At 37.2% G+C, this 22,779-nt stretch overlaps 1 long non-coding RNA gene across 1 annotated transcript in view; it reads left to right on the top strand.

Annotated features, from left to right (window-relative positions):
* Positions 1–287: 287 nt before the first annotated feature.
* The window catches only part of LOC146445516 (uncharacterized), a 56,529-nt gene continuing 34,037 nt past the window's right edge, over positions 288–22,779 (top strand). The window contains exon 1 of the long non-coding RNA XR_014852537.1: positions 288–584. This is a non-coding gene — a long non-coding RNA (uncharacterized LOC146445516). The remainder of the gene's footprint in view (positions 585–22,779) is intronic.

Below are 22,779 nucleotides of genomic sequence, written 5' to 3'. Positions count from 1 at the left end.
GATATACATCCATTGAGATTTAAGGGGCAGTACTTTTGGGACATTAGACCTTTCCTCATAGTGAGGAATAAATCTCAAATCTTTGCAAGATTCTTATTTTCAATTTGTAGGGTGTCATTCAGATGGCATTTCAGACCATTGACATGACAGAAGTCTGATGGATGGAGAAATGATGCATGGATGGGGAAATGATGGGGTAAATCTGCAACACAGATGTAATGTATTATCTACAGCTGAAGCCAATATTGAGCACCTCAGATAAAAGCAGACCCCACAGCAAGGGTGTGGACTTTGTTAATGTTCAGCTGCCTTTCATTTGTGCTGTTTTTCAATTAGTCCTGAGCTGAGGTAGCCAAAACCTTAGAAGAGGGGAGGATGCAGTAAAAGCCTTTAGCCTGTGCATTTATGTTATATCTGTGTACAAGAAGATGGAAAAGGTCATAGTTAGAGTGAATTGACTGCTGTTGTGAGCTGCTGTAGCTGGGCTTTTTGAACCTCTTGTGGTTAGGTGTTTACAAGAGTAACTTGGACTGCTGCTGGAGATTCTTTCTTGATGGAAGCTGCTGTGGACTCTTCACTTGGCAGTAAGTCAAGCTGGTGATAACAAAACGAAAAACTCCTATGAGTCACATACTTCTATTTACAGAAATAATTTAAATGTGTGCTGGTGTCTTCTTGTGATTGCTGGGTTTTTTAATGAACTCTTAAAATTTAGGAATTCTGATGTGAATAAGTTCAGGATTATTGTTTAAATATCTGTCCCCTATTAGAAGAAATGCATCATTTAGAAGAAGTGCATTTTCCTCACTATAGTTTTTGAAGGGGTTTTTGTTTCTTGTGTTTTTGTTCCTCCTTACCCATGCATTGTATGATAGTGAGAAGGAGTTTAGTATTTCTGCTGGTGGTTCCTTTAGAATTGGCGCTGAGTTTTGTGTCTGAGGTTTTCAAAATGATCCCCATAGCTCTAGCGATAGTTTTCGTCCCTGAAAATAAGACTGATTTCACAGCATTAGTGTATGAATGTCTGGTTGGGGAGACCTTACTTTCCTTGCAACTAGATAAGGGGTACAAAAACCTCTTCCCCTCTACAGCCATTCACACTTTTTGATTAGCTCCAGCTGACCCCATCACCTCAGAACTGGGATTTCTTCCAAATGTGAAGTTAACACAATAGTGTTGTTAACTTATAGTGCTGCAGCTCTGCCTAGTGATGGTGACTTGCCTGAAAAACTCTGCCATAGTAGTTTAACCCTGCTCTGTGAGTAGCAGACAGTTTTGTGCCATGTTTTTATTACCTGACTTGGGTGGTTTGGTGTCTTAAAAGTTTATCAAGCATCTACCTTTAACTTTCCCTCTGATATCTAATAAAAAAGAACAAAAACCAAGCTAATGCCCTCCAGTTGTTGACTTGACACTACAGGAATGCTTTAGGATTGGATCACAGTGGGGCCTTCAGGATATGTATTATGAAGTCTAACATTGCATTTTGCCTCAGTTTTTCTGTATAGGTCCTTTTCTCCTTTTTATCACCATTTTCAGCCTCTTTTATCCCAATGCATTTATCATCCTACAGGGCATAAAAAGCTCAGCTGTTACTGAACACCTCCTTTTAAATGCTCAGTGAACAGATTTTTTTCATAATGTGATAAGCAGCTTTTTGCACATGAAGATTGCACCAGTAGAAGTGGAGCTGGGCTGTCCTTTCTGCTCAAGACACTGACAAAGCAGGTTCTGGGAACTCCAACTAAACCTAAATGCTGTAGTTTGTAATGCACCAGTTTTGTATGTCAGTGTCTATTCTTACTTTTATCAGCCTGGGAAAGTGTCTGTGGACCCACAGCTCCTCTATTTTTGATCCTGTGAAAGAGAATAATAGGTGTGTCAAGTCTCTCTAACCACTTGCACAGGTATTCATAACACAATGCAGAACATTCTTATCTGTGAGCACAGCTTGATTTCACTATCAAATGAAGACTTCAGGTTCTTTAAAAAAAAGTGAGGCAAATATTTAAATCTCTGCCTGCTACTTTTTGACAAATGATGCAGGCAGCCAGGTAATTTGTTAAGGTTTCTTTATTAGTTATACAGTGTGAAATCCAGATTTTAATCTGTAGTGAAGTACAAGGACAGGAGGTGCTTGAAGATCCCAACTGTATGTTGATAGCAAGGTGAAGAACTGGCAGGTCAAGGTCTCCCTTTCCAGCAGGGCCAGAACTGCTGTCATTTGTCACATGGATCAAAAACAAGAAAAAAACCCCTTGTTAACCATTGGTGTGGTCAGGCTGTCTGTGCTATTTCTAATTTTGTTTGGCTGTGTGGTGATCAAGTGAGCTGCCATGGTGGAGCAAGCCTGAGTGAGAATGTTCCTAGCAAAAGCAATGTCCTTGGCAAGCAATGTCTGTGTTCTTTTCACTCCTGCTGAAGGTTTGTGCTTTAATCCAGCAGAAGAGCTCACAGCCTATCCTCACAGCTTATTTTCTGCCTGATCCTTCTGTTAAGTCGTAATCCTGTGTGTGGTGTTGCAGTCATGAAGTTATGTCACAAATCCAGCATAATGTTTTTTTCTGTAGGATGAAGCAGTAAAAGGAAAGGAGCTGAGAGAGGGCAAAATGGGGTTGATTATAGAAATCTTTGAGAAATAGAGCAGTATTTCTTAATTTCTTTGAATTTAAGAACTCTTCAGTATGCAGTGTACAGACCCTAGGACTGCTACAGCAAAAGAGGCTTTAGCTTGTGTTTTCTTCTTCCCTAAGTTCTCAGTATCAATCTCATTTCCTTTTGTTTGGGAAGGGAACATAATTGGGAGTATTTTTTGTGAGTGTATATATATTTGTGAGTAATAACTTTATAATTAGAGCTGTCAGTCTAGGGGGAAAAAGCAAATTTTTTGCTGGAGGACTGAGCTGGGACTTGAGAATCAGTGGATAATAAGTTTTCAACCTTGGCTTGCAATATGTGAGGTTATTTTGGAGTGAGTTCTGTCTTTCCACATGTATCCACAGCACATCATCTCCATTATCAAAAGCACAAGTAAGTGCTACTATAACACAATAAAATATCACTGCATTATATTTACGACACTGCAAATAAGAGGCAGGGCTGAACACATCTGTGTGCTCAGATCTGCCTATTTTAGGAGAGTAGTGATACTCTTCCCTGTTTAAAATGTTCTTTTTATTTAATGCTTTTTTTATAGACACTTATAAGATGTTTATCACCAGGTTGTCTGTAATATTTAAGTGCTACATGTTTTGATAAACATCAACACAGCTGCAGCGAAGGACAGGGATTCATTTATAAAATTCTGCAATTTTTTTAGCACAAATATTGTACATATTAACTTAATTACATGGGAGTACTTTAAAATTGCATTTGTTTGAAATCAAAGCACGGTCTGGCGTACACTGGTTCTGCACTAAGTCACTTTTTACAATGTAAGAAATTGTCAGATGACAGCAGTGAAAACACCACTAGCAGGTTTTGTAGTTTTCCAGCCTTCAATTAAAAAAAGTGAACCAACTTGAATTCATTGTTTAATTTTCCAAGGAATGATTCTTCCAGTCTGATGTTTTAGCTGCAGTGTGGAACTGAGATGAAATTTTTCAATAGAAAGCATGTCTTGTCTTCTCCTTTGGCAATCAGGATTATCACTGGCTGTAATAAAGTGATTTCCAAAAGAAGTAGGTCTATGTACTCTATTTTGATGTACTGTGGACTTTATCTTTTATGATATTCATTTCTGACTTCAATAGCATATTATCATAATTGGAGACAGGCATGTGTAGCTCAGTTATAACCAAATGAAAATCCAAAGTCTCTTATTAAGCAAATTTTGCTTCTAATATTTAAGTATTTCTCCTTCAAAATGCTGCCCTCAGACCCTGTACATCTGGGGATTTATTCAGTGGCAGAAACAATTTATTTTTTATTTTTAATAAATGGCCCTTTAGGCACTTTGGACAGTTATAGCAGAATTAGCAGTTTGGTCACATTTGAAGTGTTCCCTGTGAGCAGCTCTAACACAACCTTGTTATTTCATTATGAAATGAGATCTAAGCTTCATGTATGTCCTGTTAGGCTGCAGTTCAAAAAAAGATACTAATCTCATGGGGCTGATCTTTGTTAATATATTGTGACCCCTGCTATTTTCAAATTGGCTCTGAAGTACTCCCTCAGTGCAGCCATAGTAAAGTAGTCCAAAGAACTTTTTGTAATGAAAACAGATTTCTGTGATACCTATAGATGTTTGTGTGACATACCTGTAGTGTAAATGTTGGGGTATTTGTGTGTAGATTGTTTGGTGATCTCAGGCATTCATCTGTGAAACTGCTTATTCTTTTTAAGGTCTGAGCATAAGATGGTCTACAAGGCTGTTCATGAATTAATAACAAATCTCATCTAGCCATATTATGAAATTGACAAAAATAGCCATTTTTTTCTTTTTCTGGACTTATGGTGATTGCAAACAAAGAGAGGATTTCATCACTTTAGCCAATGCACCAACAGTAGAAACAAAATTATGTGTTTCAAGTTTTGCATTTTCCACTGCAATCTGAAACATGCTTGACTTAAATCCTTCCAGTTCAAAACTGTTGCCCCTTACCTTAATCCCATGGTACAATTTAAAGTGGAGAAAGTAAGGGGAGGAGGATAATAAATTTTAATTCTACACTTGAGCTTTTCATTTTGAAAATACTGGTTAATATTTATAGGGAACTTGTGGAAACCTCAAAAAACGTTGCTAATGTCACTTTATCATCAGTCACAGGAAGGTCAGACTAAAAACAAATTGTCCATATTTCTCTTATCAAGTGGTATAAGACGAAAACAACTGCTTAAGTTGTATAGCATTGTGAAGAAATGCTCATGGATGTTCAAACAGCACTAATCTGTAGCAGTTGAGATGGCCACAATATAATTAAGTTTATCTAACTGGTGGATAAATGGTGTATGTATAAAAACAACCCAGAAATACATTGGATTTTCAAGAAGAAAAAAAATCAATGAATCTCAGTAACTTTAACAGGTTCAGCCTAAACTTTAGTAAATAGGCTTCAAAACAAAGAGTAAAGCTAGAAATCCCTAGATTTGGGAAGGTTAAGTCTATCATCAGTAAGAGAAAGTGTACAGATTTGATTAAAGCTTGAGAAAGAATAAATATATCATGTGGTCAAATGACAAGTTTCAAAAGAGAATTTCTTTGAGAAGTACTGTGTAAATAAAATCTAGCAAAAAGTTGGTCAGGAATTGAAGTTCCTCAAGATACCTTGAGTAGGAACTATTCAGACATATCAAAATGGTGGCATGCTATGGCACACTGGATGAAGGGAAAGTCAAGAAAATTGAGACTGAATAGAAGAAAAAGTAAAAAAAAAAAAAAACTTTAATCACTTGGTGTTTGAGTGAGACCTGGGTTTGGTTTTTTATTGTTGGACAGGCATATTTGAGTCCATATCAATATGGCTAAGTGAAATATTACATTGCTTTGGAGATGGTCAGGGATTCCCATTGAGTAGTATGATTTTGGCTTTTCTTAAATTTGGGAGGGGATGGGACTTGCCCGATTCATCTCACAAGCAGAAAGATACTGTGTGAGCTTGATCTGAAGTATAAAAAGCTGAATTTTGGATTGTATGTACCCAGGAATGGTGAGCAGCTTCCAAGGAAGAAGAGCTAAATCTACCATTTTTTGAAATGGAACAAATACACTCTCTAAAACTCTATCGGTACAATCATGTGTTTTGTCTTAAAAATCAAATAATTTATTATTTGGCTGCTTCAGAGCTAATACTTTGCATGGATTTATTTGGGGAAGATTGTCACATAGTGGGAAGTAAATTAATGGAAATGATTAAAAATGAGAAATGGAAAACAGAAGCTTGAAAATGTGTGTGTAAATCACATCTTTACTTTGTCTAAAGGTGGACAGTTGTTTGGATCTTTCCCATGTCAAATTTTCTCCAGATAATTATATGGCATGTGAAAATTGAAGAAAGGACTTCAGAGAAGCAAAATTTAGAGTTGACACTAAATTATTGAGGCTAGTCAAGTATAATGAAGCCTGAAAACATTCTGAAGTAATAATAAGGTTAGATGAATAGGCAGTAGGACAGGTAATGTAATTCACTCCTAACAGAGGTAAGAAAATCCTAACTGGAAGGAGGGAAGAAGTGATTGGAGTTTTTCATACCTCTGGCATCAAAAAGTAATTGTAACCAGTGAGGAAATAAATCCTACTGGCTCTCAAGTTTAAACAACTGAATGAAAACAAAAAACTGCACAAACAAAATCTTCTCTTATCAAGTATTTGGAGCTTGAGGTGTGTGGTGTCAGCCACAGTCAGAGACGGGAAAGTAAAACCCAATTCTTCAATTGCCTACTTCAAATAAAACTTTTGCCACTGATTTTTATGGCCAAAAATTTCATTTTTAGCAGGACGTGAAAATTTGGCAGTCTCTGCTTTAAAAAAGAGATTTTTCTGCAGATCAAATGTGTAAATCTCTAGCCTATTGCAATGGTAACTTCTACTAACTCACTAAATCTTGGAATAGACATTCAGCTATCTTGGATTAGAATATAAAAGTTGGAACCTTGCATTAGTGCTGATTTCCTGGGAATCTAGGCGGAATCTAGCTCCTCAGTTACTGACATCATAGCTGGTTTTCAAGCTAAATTAACTTTTTTGTTTCAGTTCTTAAGAGTTAGTGAAATTGTCCTGCAATGGATTAACTCTACAGTTTTGACAGAAACTATTAATTCTTACATCTTTGCGTGGGAAATGTGCAAATTCATGCCATTGAAACAATAAATAAATTTAATAAGAAAACTGAGTGTTTCACTTCAGGTTGGATTTCATGGTCCAAAATGGACAAAGATGATAGGAAATCAGGTAACAGGCTGTTAATGTTCAATACTCAACCTGGAGACACAGAAGACTGAAAACCTTTCGTCTTAGAAGATGGAAAAAGTCAATCCCAAGTAGTATTGGATAATCAGTGTTGATTATCTTGGGCCAGATTGTTCTATATTCAACAGAGCTAATATTTATTTATATAAACAATATTTTTCTAATAGCAATAAGATTTAGGCACATTAATCTTTTAGGGGGAAAACTCTGTAGACCCAAAGATGTTTTATAATGAGGAAATTGCGGACTGTTTCTAGACCCATTTTTTAACTCCTCAAACTCATACTAGCAAGTACTTTTTTTTTTTTTTTGAGGAATTAATAATCCCCCCCGCCCCAATGTTTTAGCATTTATGTCAGGGAAGTAGATGATTGTCTTGTTGACTTCAACTTTGTTACAAGTATTTTGAGTATCGAGTTTTTGGATAAATTCGTTGTTCAAATTCGTACAGATACAACAGTGACTAAGAATTTTAAAATACAGAGTTGTGTGGTTTGTTTTTGCATTTCTTCTCCTATTCTACTTTACGTATTTCACAACATGAATTGGATGAGAGCAGAGTAAGAAATTTGCCAAAAGGGATTTTTTCCAGACAGATTTGAATAGTTCATCTTGTATCTAGTGACAGAAATAAAATTACTGTAGCTGCATTGCAGATTAACCTCCTTCCAAAGTAAGTGCTCTATTATTGCAGAATATAATTAAAATCTACGTAAAATAATTTCATAAAACCCCATTTTTAATTGTAAAACGGTAAAAATATTTGTAGTCTGGAAGTACAACAATTGGTCTTACTTTAATGAGATAATTAGGACACTATATATTTATGTAGTCATGTAATATACATATAATGGTATGATATAGTAGAATTATAGCTATTTTCTCTAGACATATACTCTAGACATTGCATATGCCACTCTTCACCTGGAAACCTGCAGTATCATTGGGTGTTATGGCTCCAGTTATATTTTACAGCTTTTTCACTTTAGAGTGGGAAACTGGAATAGTAAATTATTACTTACCTTTGAAAGAGAACATCATCTGTTCTAAATCTTAAATGCACAGAAGCTGCAACTCTAAATGACACATGTGTTTAAAATCTGACCTGATAAAGCAAAGAATTGCAGGTCAACTTGGTACATCATGAGTGTGATGCCTGTGTGAGTCCCTGAGATGAGAATGCCCATGCATAAACACATAAATTTGGATGAAATCAGGTTTCATTAATTCTCTAAATTGTGAAATAATTTATTATATTTGCAGCCACTTCCTGCAATCCAACTGCAAATCTGATTTATGGCACTTCCTCACAGTAAGGTTTGAGACATTGCAACTCCTTGCATGGTAGAGTGAAAAAGGTGACAGGAAGGATGGAAAAATAAATCCACCTCTTGAAAGTTATGTTGGGCCAAATCTGCAGATAAATGGATGTTATTTTACATCCATTTACATCCATTATGGATGTTCCTTCCTGTGCAGTCCATTTCATTGCAGAAACTGCCTGTTTAGTAACAAAGCATTTAATAAAACGTTTAAGCTGCAATGTGCTGATTTTCATTTGGTTCCAATTAGATTAATGGTGTGCTTAAAACGAAGTGCTTAGGTAAGGTGCTGCTCTTGAAGTTGTATCACTCTGCAAAGAGCTAAATAACCATGCTGCTTCATGAAGGGAAATGATAAAGCAGCGTAGTTTGTGCACTCTGTACCAAAAGGAAAGCATGAAAATAGATCTGGTTGATCTCTGGCTTGAGATCCCAAATTTGTCCTGGTGTTCTACCAAGCTGTGCTGGGTCCAAGCTCATATTCAGGTCTGAAGTAATTGATCTGCCCATGTGCAAAACTTTGGTGTGTGTCCCATCTATCATAACGTAGCTTTTATATAACTTACCAATTTTTCCTCAATAGGATTTTTTTTTCCTAATAGTTTCTTCTTTTCCACACAAAACATTTACTAGTGAGTGCAAACACAGATAAAAATCTATGTAAGTGTAAATAATTTTCTTGTGTTTTATTTTGTAATCAATACAATGGTGCACTTGCAATGTTAACAGTGTGTGATGAGGCCTGGAGGTGATTATTAAAGCTAAACATTTAAATTTGTTTTCTTTGTGCTGAATTTTACTTGCTGTATTTCTAGCAGACAACTGAACCCTGATAAAGGAGACTAAATTACCTCCTAATGACTTTGAGGATTTTCCAATGATTAATATTCATTTTTCCTTCAAAAATTTCCAATCACAAGTGAGAATATATTTTAAGTAGTGTTAAAATGCATTGCAATAATAGTGCTATAGTGGCTAAGGAAGGCAATTTGCAAAGAACAATAAATACCAAAGATAGAAGTTAAGTGCTCTGGTTATCAACAAAACAAAACACTAACTTAGCAAAGAGTTCATTTAGCATCCTTCCAGATGGCTGGAATTAAAAAAAAAAAACCCACATTGATTGCAGTCACTATTGCAAACATATATATTTTTCCCCTCTAATGAAGATATGTCTTAAATTATTCTTACACCAACATGCACATCTAAACCCTGATCCTACATATTTTAGCAAGAATATTCCTTGAGTGTAGATAGATTGAAATCAAAATGTGATATCAAAGTAATTGCATATCATGATTTGTCACCAAATTGAAAAGGAGTTGTTGAACACAACTTGATCCTCTAGTGTTTTGTGCAATCACTCTGCAAAGCAGCTAATTTGTTAATACGCTATTTTTCTGGTTTTTTTGTCTTTGTATTGAATCCTCTGCATGAAAGTGAAACCCAAATTTTCTTGCAATAGGGATTCTGTTTCAATGCTTCTCAAATAAAATGAAAAAATTATTGAAGCGATCACAACATTTTATGAAGCATGATGTGACTCAATTATAGTAGCAAGTGAATTTGAACATCTTTTTGTGTGGAAGAACACAGGTATATATAATTTTTAAGTACTGGATTTCAGAGGTATTTGAGGGGGTTTTAATTTTTATTTCAATAGATTAAAAAAAAATCTAAAAGCTTAATAATATCACCCAAAGAAAGACATTATTCAGCAAAAACTGAATAATTTGTCTTTATTGCTACTGAATATTTTCTATTTTAATGTGTCTTTTAAATAACTACATAAATTGCTGAAAGCTTCAAATTTAGTGTAAACTGTACTGAAAGGTTCAGTAAGTCCTTTGCTTTGACAGTTTTCCCACAGCAGTTGTGATCATTATTCCATGGCACGTGACACTGTTTGTGTTTTATCTTGCCTGTAACTTAAGAAGTTGCACTTTTTTTTTGGCCCTCATAGCAGCAACCTTTTTTGGTATTCAGTGGCACAAATGGCCTCTGGGAAGTTGCTGGCTCACGTGCAAGAGCAGAGTGTCAAGGAAAGCATGCGCTGAGAGCACTGCATTCTGTGATTTGCAGTTAGAAAATGTGCAATGGGCACAGCTGGGTCACATGGGGAGCTGCAGTAACCCTGGAGGGAAGAAATCAAGCTTAATGTCAAGTGAGAAGTTATGCTAAAGCTTTCAATAGCAAAGCTAAAAACAAATATGAAAGAAGGAATATGTTCAGAATAAATTAATCTTTAATAGTAGTGCCTTGCTTTGTATCAGCTGGGATTATAAAGTGGAACAATGACAGAAAGGAAGAGTGCCTTGCTACTCTCCAATGGATGGCTTTATTGCAAAGAATTCATCTCTTAGATCTGTTCTACTTTTAGACATTTTGCTCTTTGTGCCAATTTCCTTCATTCTGATCAGCCAAATTCAGACATCTGTCCCTCAGCACCTCTAGCCAGGGAATTGATCTGAACTGCACTGTCTGTTTATATTGACTTCAGCATGTTTTGATTTTTCTCCTCTGTTTTCATGCTATCATTCTCCCTGTTTCTTTCTGTTTTGATACTAAAGCCACTTTAAGGCAGCCTCTGTCAGCCTTATCCAATTGTGATAACCAGGAAAATTCAGTTATTTTCTAGACTAGACAATGATGCAAAGACAGCAGAGTACTATCTCCATTGTTACATTAACCTTTGCCATGAGGATTCTTACTAATCAATAACAGTGAAGGTATGGACAGTGCAAGGGAGTCAGAAAACTGCTTTCTGCATTTTGGTGAGAGATAGGAGTGAAATTTCAATCCCCCTGAAGCCATCTGGCCATCCAAAAGATCACCTGGATTTTAGGACAGAAGAAATTTTTTTGTGTGTGATGGGAATAATGAAAGGACAGACACTGAAAGTATTATGGGGGGGGAAGCCATGAATATAATGAGAAGAAAAAAGGCTGAAATTTTTAGTCCCTCACATATTATGAACATGTTGCAGTCACAGTAGCACTGAAGTTTCCAATAGTGGAGAAGTTAGAGCATTTCCAAATAACTTCCCCTCTGCCAGTGAAAATAAGGACTTGGTAAAACAGCACTTTTCCCCCTGAGCTGCCATAAACACCTGAGTGCATTACCCAGCAGCTTGGGGACACTTTTGGTAGCAATGAGCCACTTGTGTCTGCTCAGCCCAGCCAGCGCAGATTGCAGCTTGTTAAAGAGGTTTCAAGAAAAAACAAGAGCCAAGTGTTGCTAGCCCTTAGTGTCAAATCCCTCCTAACCTTCAATACCTAGAGCTTAGTCATAGTGTGTCTTTTCTTTGATTCAGATATTATTAAAGAGTGGGAAAATGCAATTTCCTTACCAGTATTTAATACTTTTCAGCAAATGTTTTCTGTGTAAACATGTGTTTATTGCTTGAATATATTTTTATACAATTTATTATTTATAAATGAGCCCGTATATCATTGGCCTGTGGAAGTTGTAGTAGATCTGTATCAAGATATCAGCAGAGGTGAGTTAGTGGCAAATTGTTCTGGATTACACAACCCCATCTTTCAATGAAGCAGAAACCAAAGGATGCATTTTATTCCCCTGCCCACTGTTTCATGCTTTGAGTTGTAACCCTGGTTTGGATTCCAGTAGCTGCACTGATCAGAGTAATCTGAGAACTAATCAGTGTACCAGGAACCTTTTATCATAAGTTCTGAAATACTGGGACTGTGGAATTCAGTTTTCCAGTCTGTACCTTCCTGTTTTATTATCGAAATAGGAAAGGTAAATGAAATTCCTGAAAGAAGGTGTTTCTGGAAATGACAGTAGAAGTCCATAGTGGTAAATCATATTCTATTTTTGCTACTTGCTCCTCTTTCTATTTATTTCTATCAGTTAATCAGGACAGAGATAATCTGGAACATGAATATGAAACTTAATTTTTGCATGATTTTTATATGATGATGAATCTGAACTGAGAGGTCCTGTGTTTTGGGCAAATGATTTCAAATAAAAATCAAAAAGCATCAAGGGAAACCCTGTTTAATATAATTTTATGTCCAGGTGTTTTCATAGATGCGTGAAAGGTTGAAATACTTTGTTCAATTAATAATGTAATCCTGAAGTGTATTTACCGCATCAAATATCTGCATCACAACATTCTGATAGAATTCTGCATATTTTCAAGTATGTTTTTCTCTGAATTTTGGGATTTATTGCTTTCTTCCACTCCTGAGAATTGTTGGTCAATGTTTGGCAAACGTCAATGCTTAAAACTCAAGTTCATTGAAATCAAGAAGAATCAGTCTCTCCCCAGCCCAATACAAAAGCGTGTTGTGCACTTAACATTACAAATGTATTCAAAAATTTGGCTCATAAAAATGCTTCAAATTGGAAAGAAGCACTTTATAAGAGTGTGTAAATAGTAACTCTGCAAGCCAGATATTTCTTTGCAAGTAAAAATAATAGTATGCTCCTGGTTTGTAATCCATGGACTCTGGAGTAGTGTAGTAACTTACATGTTATTTTGCTGAAAATATTTTAATATTATCTACATAGTAAATTATGTTGTGACTAAATACTTGAGCTCCAAAAGACAATGAAAAGTAACTTTCAGCTGTGTCTGTGAGGCATTTCAATTTGCTCTTTATTTTCCATCCCCTAAAACGGGAAGATCTGCAGTGCATTTCTCAGCTGGGTAGGTTAAGACCAGAAATGCTGAGCTCTGCATCATGATGCAGATTTATGCTGTCATTGAGCAGAAATATTTCCTTCCTTTTTGACTAATATTGCTGTTCCAAATAGGATTATTTTGCATTTAGTGTCTGTGCCTTAGACTGCTGCTCCAGTGCAAATGAGCATCTCTGATGTCAGCATCCTTGCATGTGGTGATTGCTGTAGAAAAAATCCTTTAAGAAGAGTACAGTAGGTGTCACATGATGATTGCTGTTTTCCTGGAGCAATTCAGAGTGTTATCTCTTCTTCTTGCTCATAATCTGCAAGTACGAAAAGATCTAAATTTTTGAGCTTTAGTAAAAAAAAAAAAATCTGTTTAATGTTTTGTGTGGACTTACACATTACTGTTAGCTATATGTATTTTTATCACTGAAGAAATCAAGGGGAAATAAAGCTCTTAAACAGTCTTCATACTGTCCATGAAAGAACTTCGAGCAGGGGTTGTTGACTAAGTGCAAAGTAACATGAGGAAAGGTAACTGCATTTCTTGTCAGAAAGACTTTCTTTAGGAGTGCAAATTGCTTGAAATGAGCATTTTTACCTTCATTTTTTGAGACAGCTAAATAGAATTTATTAGTGAGATGTTGCAATGAGGAACAGGGGGAGGTTTTGGATTTTTTAGCATTTTTCAAGTGATAGAGATAGAAATCAGATATCTGAATAAACACTTCTAGATCAACTGGCCTAATTCTGCAGAAACAGAGAAAAGAAGTTTGGTGATCTTTGTGGTGTTCTTTCTGAATGTATTAGAAGTTTTTCTATGAAACCTCTGGACACTTTAACTTTTATAAAGCTCCTTTACTTCCTTCCTAAGTATCTTTACGATGGATAACTGCTGGTCTGGTGCTGTGTCGCTCTCAGTTCAGAATTTTATTTTCATTTAAAACTCTTAGAAAGCAGGCTGATGTTCTCTATCCCATTACCTATTCACATGCCCAGTCAGGCAAAGAATGTATTGATGCCATTTTGCAATGAGTTACCCATCTTTGGATGAGTACATTCACAGAAATAAAAATCTGACAGGCAAAACATGAGTATGTTGTCAGGACCCTCAGAAAACAGAAGAGTCTCTTGTGTCCCAGCCCAGATATTGTGTAAGATCAGATGTGTCTCATGTTTTACAGAAATACAGATTCTGACCCACCTACTCTTCCAGTAAACCTCTTGAAAGTTGGGCTGCTGTGCCAGAAATAGAAGTGCTTGCAGCAGCTGTTGAATTGAGAGTTGGAGTGTCTGCTGGGGAAAGCATGCAACAGTCAGAGAGACAAAAATCACAGCAGCTGAGACGGACAGCTAGAACAGTCTGAGAGCCCTGGGGTGTGTGGAGAGGCAAAAGTGTTGGATGCATCACAAAGGAGAGATTATGAGACATCAGTGAATAGAAATCTATCCTATTAAAATTATTAGGACGGATTGCAGAGTAAAGTGCTGTTTAACATGCACCTGCTGCTGCTCTTATCACATTACATGGCACATCCTGGGACTGTCAAATTTTCTCCCAGTCATGTATTCTCATCAATATCTCCATTCTGCTGGACTGCTCTGGGATTTATCTTTTCTTTTCCTAACCTTTCTGAGACCTCTCCTTTGATTTCCCTGGTTGTGTCTTTTTCTGTAGCTTCTTCTTTTCTTCCATTCTTTGTAGGAGTCAACTCTACAGTCATTATTCACCTTATCAGCTACCATGGGTGATTTAGGGTGTAGAATTAATTTTAAGCAGTGAGCTAGCTCTCAGAAAAAGCCTAAACATATTTATTTAGTAATACATTTTAATCCATCAGCTGCAGTTTAGAGGCCTTACATGTAGAAAAATTTATGTGGTAGATACAACATGAGAAAACCAGATGGCAAAGAAGAAAGTGGAAATACAGCAGATGGACAATGAACAATATGCAAATTAAATAAGGTTTGAAGGATCTCGGGGTCTAACTGTAAATTTAAAGAGGGAAACACCTCTCAAGTTAATGTTATCCTTTTCATACTATATGATCTCATTTTATTACTTTATTTTTATTTATTTCAGTTTTGCTCTTTCAAATAAGGTTTTCATGGCCTGTAGTTTGAAAATATTAAGAAGTTTTCTATTGAAACAGTATCACAAAATATCCATCTTTTGTTATGATGCAGTTTCATGAAGGACAGGGTAGAAGTTTAGAGTCTTCAGCACAAGACTTATTGCTGTTTAAACAGCAATATCAAGTATTACTCCTTATTGATGTTTATCAATGAACACAAGGCATCAGGAAGATACTCCTCTCTTGGAAATTTGTTTATTTTAACATCTGTACCTGGGATTTCTCCAGAGAAATATGGTTACTACCAAACTTTTCCCACATAGCTTGCATTTACTGTACATTGACTTGTATAATGCATTATAGCAGCTGATAGGTTTGTCATGGAGCTTTGTTTACACTGCATTTGGAGCCATTCAGCTGTAAAATCAGTTTAAGAAAGAGTGAAGTTGATTTCTTTACATGATTTACTTGGCTTTTCTTTTTCTAACAACAAGGTCCATATTGCAGCAAATATATTACCTTCTATTTCTGGGGAGAGAAATGGATTAGCCACCAAATGAAAATGGACAGCTTTGAATTCTTAATAAAAGCCCAAACCCCAGAAAACTACACCAAAACCCACAAAACTTAACAATAACCCTGTGACTTGAATCCCAGTGTTGAAGCTCTTATCCAAGAAATGGAATTCTGGGAAAATAAATAAATTTTGGAATGTATTTAGGGTAAAAAAACACCCTAGTAGCAGTAATAAAACAATCCCATGTCTCTGCTCATACTGGTGCTAGTTTTGAAACTGTCCAAAAGATGTGGCCAAAAATATTTCTCTCCTAGACTAATTTCTCTACGGCCTGTTCTTAGAAAGGACCAAAACTTGATTTTTTTATTTTGAGATTTGTGTACAACAGCACATGCCAAATATGTGAAAAGCTGATATAAGCACTAGTACATTTGTTTTCAGGTGGCCTGAATTAACCCACCAAGAGAACCCAAAATCTAAATCAGCCTCCAAGAACATCATGTGTTACGTTATGGTCACAATTTTTAGCACCCTTGCAAGGCAGCAAGCTGTAAATGCAGATAGAGCTGTAGTTGGGAGCTATGGTCCCCTGCAGCAAATCAACATAGGGGGAAAGCCAACAGTTCCAATGATTGTTACAACAGAGGTGTCGAAATTCTTCATGAGCAGCATGTTTTTTGTCACTTGAGCATAACTAGGTCACATAACCCTGAAAGTGGTGAGCTTGGAAAAATCTGAATTTCTTCAAAGTCTGGTGAGATTAAATCCAAAGCCTTGGATCTGAAATCTGTTCATAGACATGACAACATGAGTGTCTGTGAACCTTACAAGAGCAGGAACAGCTATTTGTTCACAAGCATCAGCTCTGATGGGTAGCTAGCTTTGATTGGTTTTGATTTTTAGTAATTTATTCTGTTCACTGTTTAGAGTGTGGATTGGTTTTATTGTCTTGAAGGATTACAGATTACCTTTTTCAGATTAGTGAGGGTTTTAGAAACTTTTTTTTTAAAACCTCTTAATTGTCAACCTGATAATGTTTTACTGTATTATCAAAGTTGAGCCTGTCTGTAATTTGTTACTATGATATTACAGGTCATGCTTATGTTTCTATCTATGTATATATATCATGTGCTAAATTAATATGCAGCTACTGTAACCTCAGAGTTGAAATAACTCTTTGCAAAATCAGAGGTATTTTATATGGGTACACTCAAAGAAAAGGAATTCTTAATTTTTTTTTTATTGTTTTAAGGCAAAAAAAAAACCCATTTGTCAAAAATGTCCATCACAGCAAAGGATATACATAACTGTAGATTGGTCTACCAGAATCATAGTCCAGAGATAAACTAGAAATAGTTTATTGGTTGGTATTTGTAGCTGAATGGTCTTGACAAGTTCTGGTAGCTAATTTTGAACTATTCCATTATATACTACACTCTCTGCTTTGACATTCACACTTGAATGTGAGTCTTGAGAAAAGACAATTCTTGGCAATTTCTATAATTTTATTAAAACAGAATTGAGATAAATTTTTTCGCATAATGTAAGAATTAATCCCAGAACTCTTTGCCCCACAGTGCCATATAGGTCAAGGTGCACTCCAAAAATGATGAAATTAAGTAATGGAATAAAATACTTTTTGAAAATTCAAACACGTGGTGAAGATATTCTTCTAGCTCAGAAAAATCCTCACCTCACGTAGCTGGGGTGAGAGGCTGCCAGTATGGGAAATGTCACTGTATCCTGTCTTTATTTTCTATTTAAATAATCTTTCAGTAATCTATTTAAATCATCTTTATTGTTTAAATCATTATTAGTCATTTCCAGAGACAGTACCCTGCACTAAATTGACCTTTCACCTGACCAAGTTCAGCCACAAATGTCCTTTCTTGGTAGCTCTGTCTCAATATCTCAGCTTGCAATATGGCAATGATTCATTTACCTCCACGTAAGGACAAGACAGTTCAGATCCCATGGATATTTTATTGAAGGTCTATTTCCTCATTTCAACCCTTAGCAGGTGCTAAGAGGCATTTTCCATTTTCAGTTAGAAAACAGCAGTTAGATTGGCTTTTGCTGCTTTTCATGCCCCAGATTGTCCACATGCAAGCTCCTACTTGAAGCCCAGTGTGCTTTGTGTTCTCATAGGCAGAGCTGAGACCCCAAATGACTCTGTAGGATGATGATGTGTTGTATGTGCTTTCTCAGCTTATTCCAACAGTGAATTTTGCATCTGTGTGTTTCAGGCCTAAATATTATGCTGTTGTTTGGCTCCTAAGTAAGTTTTTATAGTTCTGTCACGATCTTTGGACAGGAGCAAAAAATGAAGGCTTGATCAGGCAGGAGGCAATCCTACTGTAAAACCCTGGCACAGTGACATTGTGATGATCACAGTCCCCAGGGCAGAGAGTGTGTGGGAAGCCTGCTAGTGAGGATTATCCTTGACTAGCCTGCTGGTAAACCTGACCAGCTACTCGTTTAAAAAAAACAACAAAAATATCTCAAAATGTTTGGTTTACCCTAGTTATTAAATAGTAGTTAAACTGTCATGGTTCATATAAGATGAGGTTAAGCTATTTCATATATAGTGAAAGGCAATGAGGTAAATTTAAAAAAATAATTTGGAGAACTTGCTAGATGCATCTGTTATTCATTTGGGGGAGGAAATGTCAGGTAGGCTGTAACAATCACTTCATCTAGGTACAGTGGGTACTGAACATTTTGATGGACATAACTGTGCTAGATTCTCCCACAATAAATTGATATATATTCATATGTATGTTGATTTTTGATTAACTAGCCCAGTAACAGACCTCTGCAGAGAAGAGCTATTTTTGTGGCATTTTTTAGAAAATGAATAATCCTTTTCCTGAAACACTAATTTATGATTGCTAGAAAATCATGTGCATGAGTTATGAAGTTATGTTATGCTAGCCAATTGGAAAGGCTTGATTGTTTGATAACTTTATCAAATAGTATTAAAATTTGAGAGAGCAAAGGCATTATATTGGGAGCAAAACAGTGATATTTAAGGGGATTGGATTTATACATAAGAGGTTTCCCTGGCCTTAGTGATAGATATGAAGCAGCTTTTATTCACACTGCTCAGCACAAATCCTGTGGCCTCTCCTCCTCTCCTTAATGCTGCCTGGCTCAGCCCCTGCTCCACAGCCCTGTGCATCCTAGGGATGTTCCTGTGTGGGATAACAGCCCCACCATGCTGGACATGCTCTTCCTCCTCCCACTCTGCCTTGTCAGGATCTGTCAGAGAATCTGGTGTGTGCTGCTCCCTCCTCTGCTCTGGAGACCTTCCAAAATGCAGGGAATCCTGCTCACAAGACCTTGGGGCATAAACCCTAGGCAGAATGAGGCTGTGTGTGCATTTTTAAGTGCTGAGGATCACATTTGAGACTCTGTGTCAGGATCAGCATCACAATCAAGGCTGAGTGTCTCCTCTTAGGCTCTGGTGACAGCTAGACAAAGGGTCACTGCTGGACAAAGGGTCACTGCTGAACCTCTGATTCTGGTCAGCCACAGCTTTTGCTGGCTGCTGTGAAGTCATTTCTCCACAGGTGTGATCAGAGCAGAGGTCAGAAAGGCTCCACCAGACTGCCTGACCTATGAGTTGACTTCATCAGCAATTTCTCCAGATGCCTTTCAGGGCTTTGGGGAACTGTGGTCATCCGTGGGATTTACATTCCCACTGGCATCCCCTATATAGAGCTCAAATATCCCAGCTAACAGGTCTCCCTTGATATCAAGTAAGAAGTCAGAGACTGCTGTGGAGGAGTCATGGATGGAGTAACTGTCTGTCCTGGCTCTGTGTTTGACACTTGGGTGCTTCAAATCCTGTTTTTCCCGCCAATTTGGAAAATGAGACATTCTTCCATGACTGTGCTTCAACTATTCTCAACTCTGAGAGGAAAAACCCACAGAGTGGGATAGCCACAGAGCTGTACCTGAACCTCAGTGAGTTGTTTACAAGGAATAGAAGAGATGCCAGAAAGTGATACCTTGGTCAGCCTGTAGTGGATTATGCATGATCCAGGAGGAAATAGAGAGAGTGAAGGACATGTGAGGCAGATGTTAGGGTTGTGATTGTTTTTTTTTAACAGAATGGTGCTCTGTAAAACCAAACAGCACAGTCTCAGGCAGCTGTAGTCCTTCATTTCAAAATTCAGTGAAGGCTTTTTTGTTTTATCTGAGTAGCAGAGTGTCACTGCGCAAGTAGCCCTTGTTCTCTGACCTATGCAGAGGGCATGCCTGGCAGCTTATGTTCTTGCCCTGTTTGTAGGTTTTTGTCTGTTCTCCATGTCCATAAAAGTGTGTGGCTGTGATTTATCAGTCTCCCTTTCTGTTTCTGCTCCTGGCCAAGGAGCAGTTTTTGTCACGCAGACCTGTCTGGCTGCAGTCAGGTGAGTGGTGATGGGAGGCTGCCAAGCACAGAAGCTGTCCCTTTGTGTCACCTGTGCCCTGCTTGTTTCACCCTGCTCCCTGTCACACCTTGTCTGCCCCTAATCACACTCAGTGCCCCCTGTCCCTTTCCTCCTTGCTCTCTGGCCTCAGTCAGATGTGAGGGAAGCTGAGAATTGGCCACAAAAGCTTTCCTGTGGTTGTCCCCAAGGCCCTGCTCTGGCTGTGTATGCCAAGCTGCTCCAGACCCCTGGCTGGCAGTTGTCACGAATGAGTTTTTCATCAGGGATTTCTGAGGTTGGAGTTGACATGGCTGGCAGTGTTTCAGGGAATGTCCCCTCTGGGTGTCTGTGACAACACTCAATTTCAGGCAATGTCCCAAAGGGTAATGGTCATAGACACATTGGCTGCATGGAGCAAACCCTGAGTTAACCTCCATCTTGGCAATGTTTCTTTTCAGAAGACTTTTTTTTTTTTTTCACAAGGCTTGCTTCAAGCACCAGCCCAGGAGCCAACTATGATGCCTGAGAGTATCAGAGAAGTGGGACCAAAGATTAAAATGAGACATCAGCCAAATTGACAGCTTAGACATGGCTATAATTTAGGGAATTTTGAAACCAATATTTTCTATCTTCTATGAAAAGCACTTGTTGTAATCTTGTGCCTTCTCACACAGTGCATTTCGCATAACAATAATAGAGATAATTATGGTAATTACAATAAAAATTAATAATACTTGCCCTTTTTTCCCTAGATTTTCAAGTGCTTTTCAACACTGACTAATTAATCTAACAATATCTTGCGAGGTGGGTAGCAGGTGTTTGCTCATCTCTCTGGATCCTGTCACCCACCGTAGTAGTACAGCTGCTTCTCCTCAAGTCTCATTGACTTCTAAATTATCATCATGGTTTTCAGCAGATAATTTTCCCACATCCTCTCCATGGTGTGTAGAGAAGTGGAAGCCCTTTCTTACATGACTTTGGTTTTGAGAACACTGGAAATTTGTGCTGAGAGGATTCATGGAAACATCCAGCAGGATAGGAACAGGAGGCTGTGCAGCTATGCGAACCCAGGCATTCTTGCCATGTGAAAAAGTGGGGAATATCTTGGAAGGGAGGCATGAGAAGCCTCTAGATTATGCAAGAAAATAACTTCACATGACTCATCTAGATCATGTTTTGTCATATGATTTAGCAAACCCAGATTTACCAACTAGGGAAAAAAATTTAATCCAGCTTCTGATGATGCTCATTACATACACAGGTAAAAAGCATAATGAGTTGTAGAAAAAAGGTTTTTATTTTTTTTTAATCTCTTCTCTCCTTTTCACCTACCCCCTTAAGCATATATGTGCAAAATGCAATACATTTATTGTATTTTCAGATTTTTGGTAAGAGATTATTCATGTTGAGGCAAACTAATCTGAGATGCAACTTGTTCCTCCTAATAATCATGCAATAATCTGGACTCTTTGCAGCAAAATAGAGGGTTTTGAGAAGGATATGAAATGACAGATGCTTGATTAAATCTTTAAAGGGTAAAGTGGAGGATGTAGGGTAAATTTTCTGAACAGTGTGCCGAAGAAAACACAAATCCTGTTATTAGTTTACAAGTTATGTGGGTGTTAAGTAATAACAGGATTCCTACACAGACATTTCTAATATAAATGCTGCACAAACTTACACCCATGCATCCAATGACTTCAGACACTGAAAACTGGAATTGGTCTTTCTGTTCTTGTACATTATCAAAATTATTCTCCATTTTCTTGAGTTAGGTGATTTAAGAATAGCACCACATGAAAAGTCTGATTCTAAGTCTGGCCCTCAGGAAATTAATGATGACAGATAATCCATCATGAGCTTTGGATACGGACAGCATGTCAGTCCCATATAATGCCAGATCAGACAAGTCTCTTTGACCAGGAGAGCACTTGTGTATCTATTGAGTCAGATAACGCTGAAATTAGATAGTTTGTGAAAGATCACTGCCCTGAACAGGGGAATTTGAGCATGCATGTGAGATTTCTTCTGAATTGGGTGTTTACACAGCCAAAAGATTTTCCCCTCCCCCCCCCCCTCCTCTGATGAGAACTATAGGAAGAGCAAGGCCCAAACCCTCCCAGCAAAAGAGCAATGGAGCAATGGTGCTACTGGAAAACCTGAATAATTTTGAATCACCGTCATTTTAGAGGTTATAGAAGACCAGACAGATACCTGGCATTCAAAATGGAGAACAAGTAATGTATAACTGGGATGGAGATGCAAGAGCTTGTCTATTAATTAAAAAGTAAAAGCATCTCTGACTAGTATTAACAAATTTATTTGTAAGCATTAGGTATTAATAAATGCAATATAGATGAACTCCAGACCTTTAGGTAACTTTTTAAAAAACCTTTATATCTTTCCCAAAACCTGAGAAAAGGTTGAGAGTCCCAGTGAATGTAATCTTGATAAATATTGAAGAATAGAGTTTTCAAGTATCTTTACTGGATTGTAGACACATAACAAATAATTTAGTCTACTTAAAGGATTATTCAGTTTTTAAAAAGATTAAATAGATCTAGCTCTAAAATTGTATATCTTCTTGCTATATGAAGAATACCATTGAAGCTCAGTGCCTAATAGAACAACATAGTAAAGGTGAAATTCAGCCTGCTTTAGTAATTATCCATTATTTATTGTAAGAAAATTGACAAGTGTTTTTTCTGCTGGTTGCAGAACAAAGAATTGATTCTAGGCTTTAATAACTGTAGTAATATTGTGTATTAATTAGTAAAATTTCCTCAGTAAATAGTGTCTGAAAACCAACTCCTTTCATGCAGTGTGACCCTAGTGTGGGATGTCATACAAGTCTGCTCCCATGAAACTGTGAGCACACAGAAGTAGTATT

The sequence above is a fragment of the Lichenostomus cassidix genome, chromosome 1 (assembly GCF_008360975.1).
Source record: "Lichenostomus cassidix isolate B80296 chromosome 1, HeHo_3.0, whole genome shotgun sequence".
In the NCBI taxonomy this organism is placed as follows: domain Eukaryota; kingdom Metazoa; phylum Chordata; class Aves; order Passeriformes; family Meliphagidae; genus Lichenostomus; species Lichenostomus cassidix.
The sequence above is the reverse complement of the archived record's forward strand: the minus strand, read 5'-3'. Positions and strand labels throughout refer to the sequence as shown.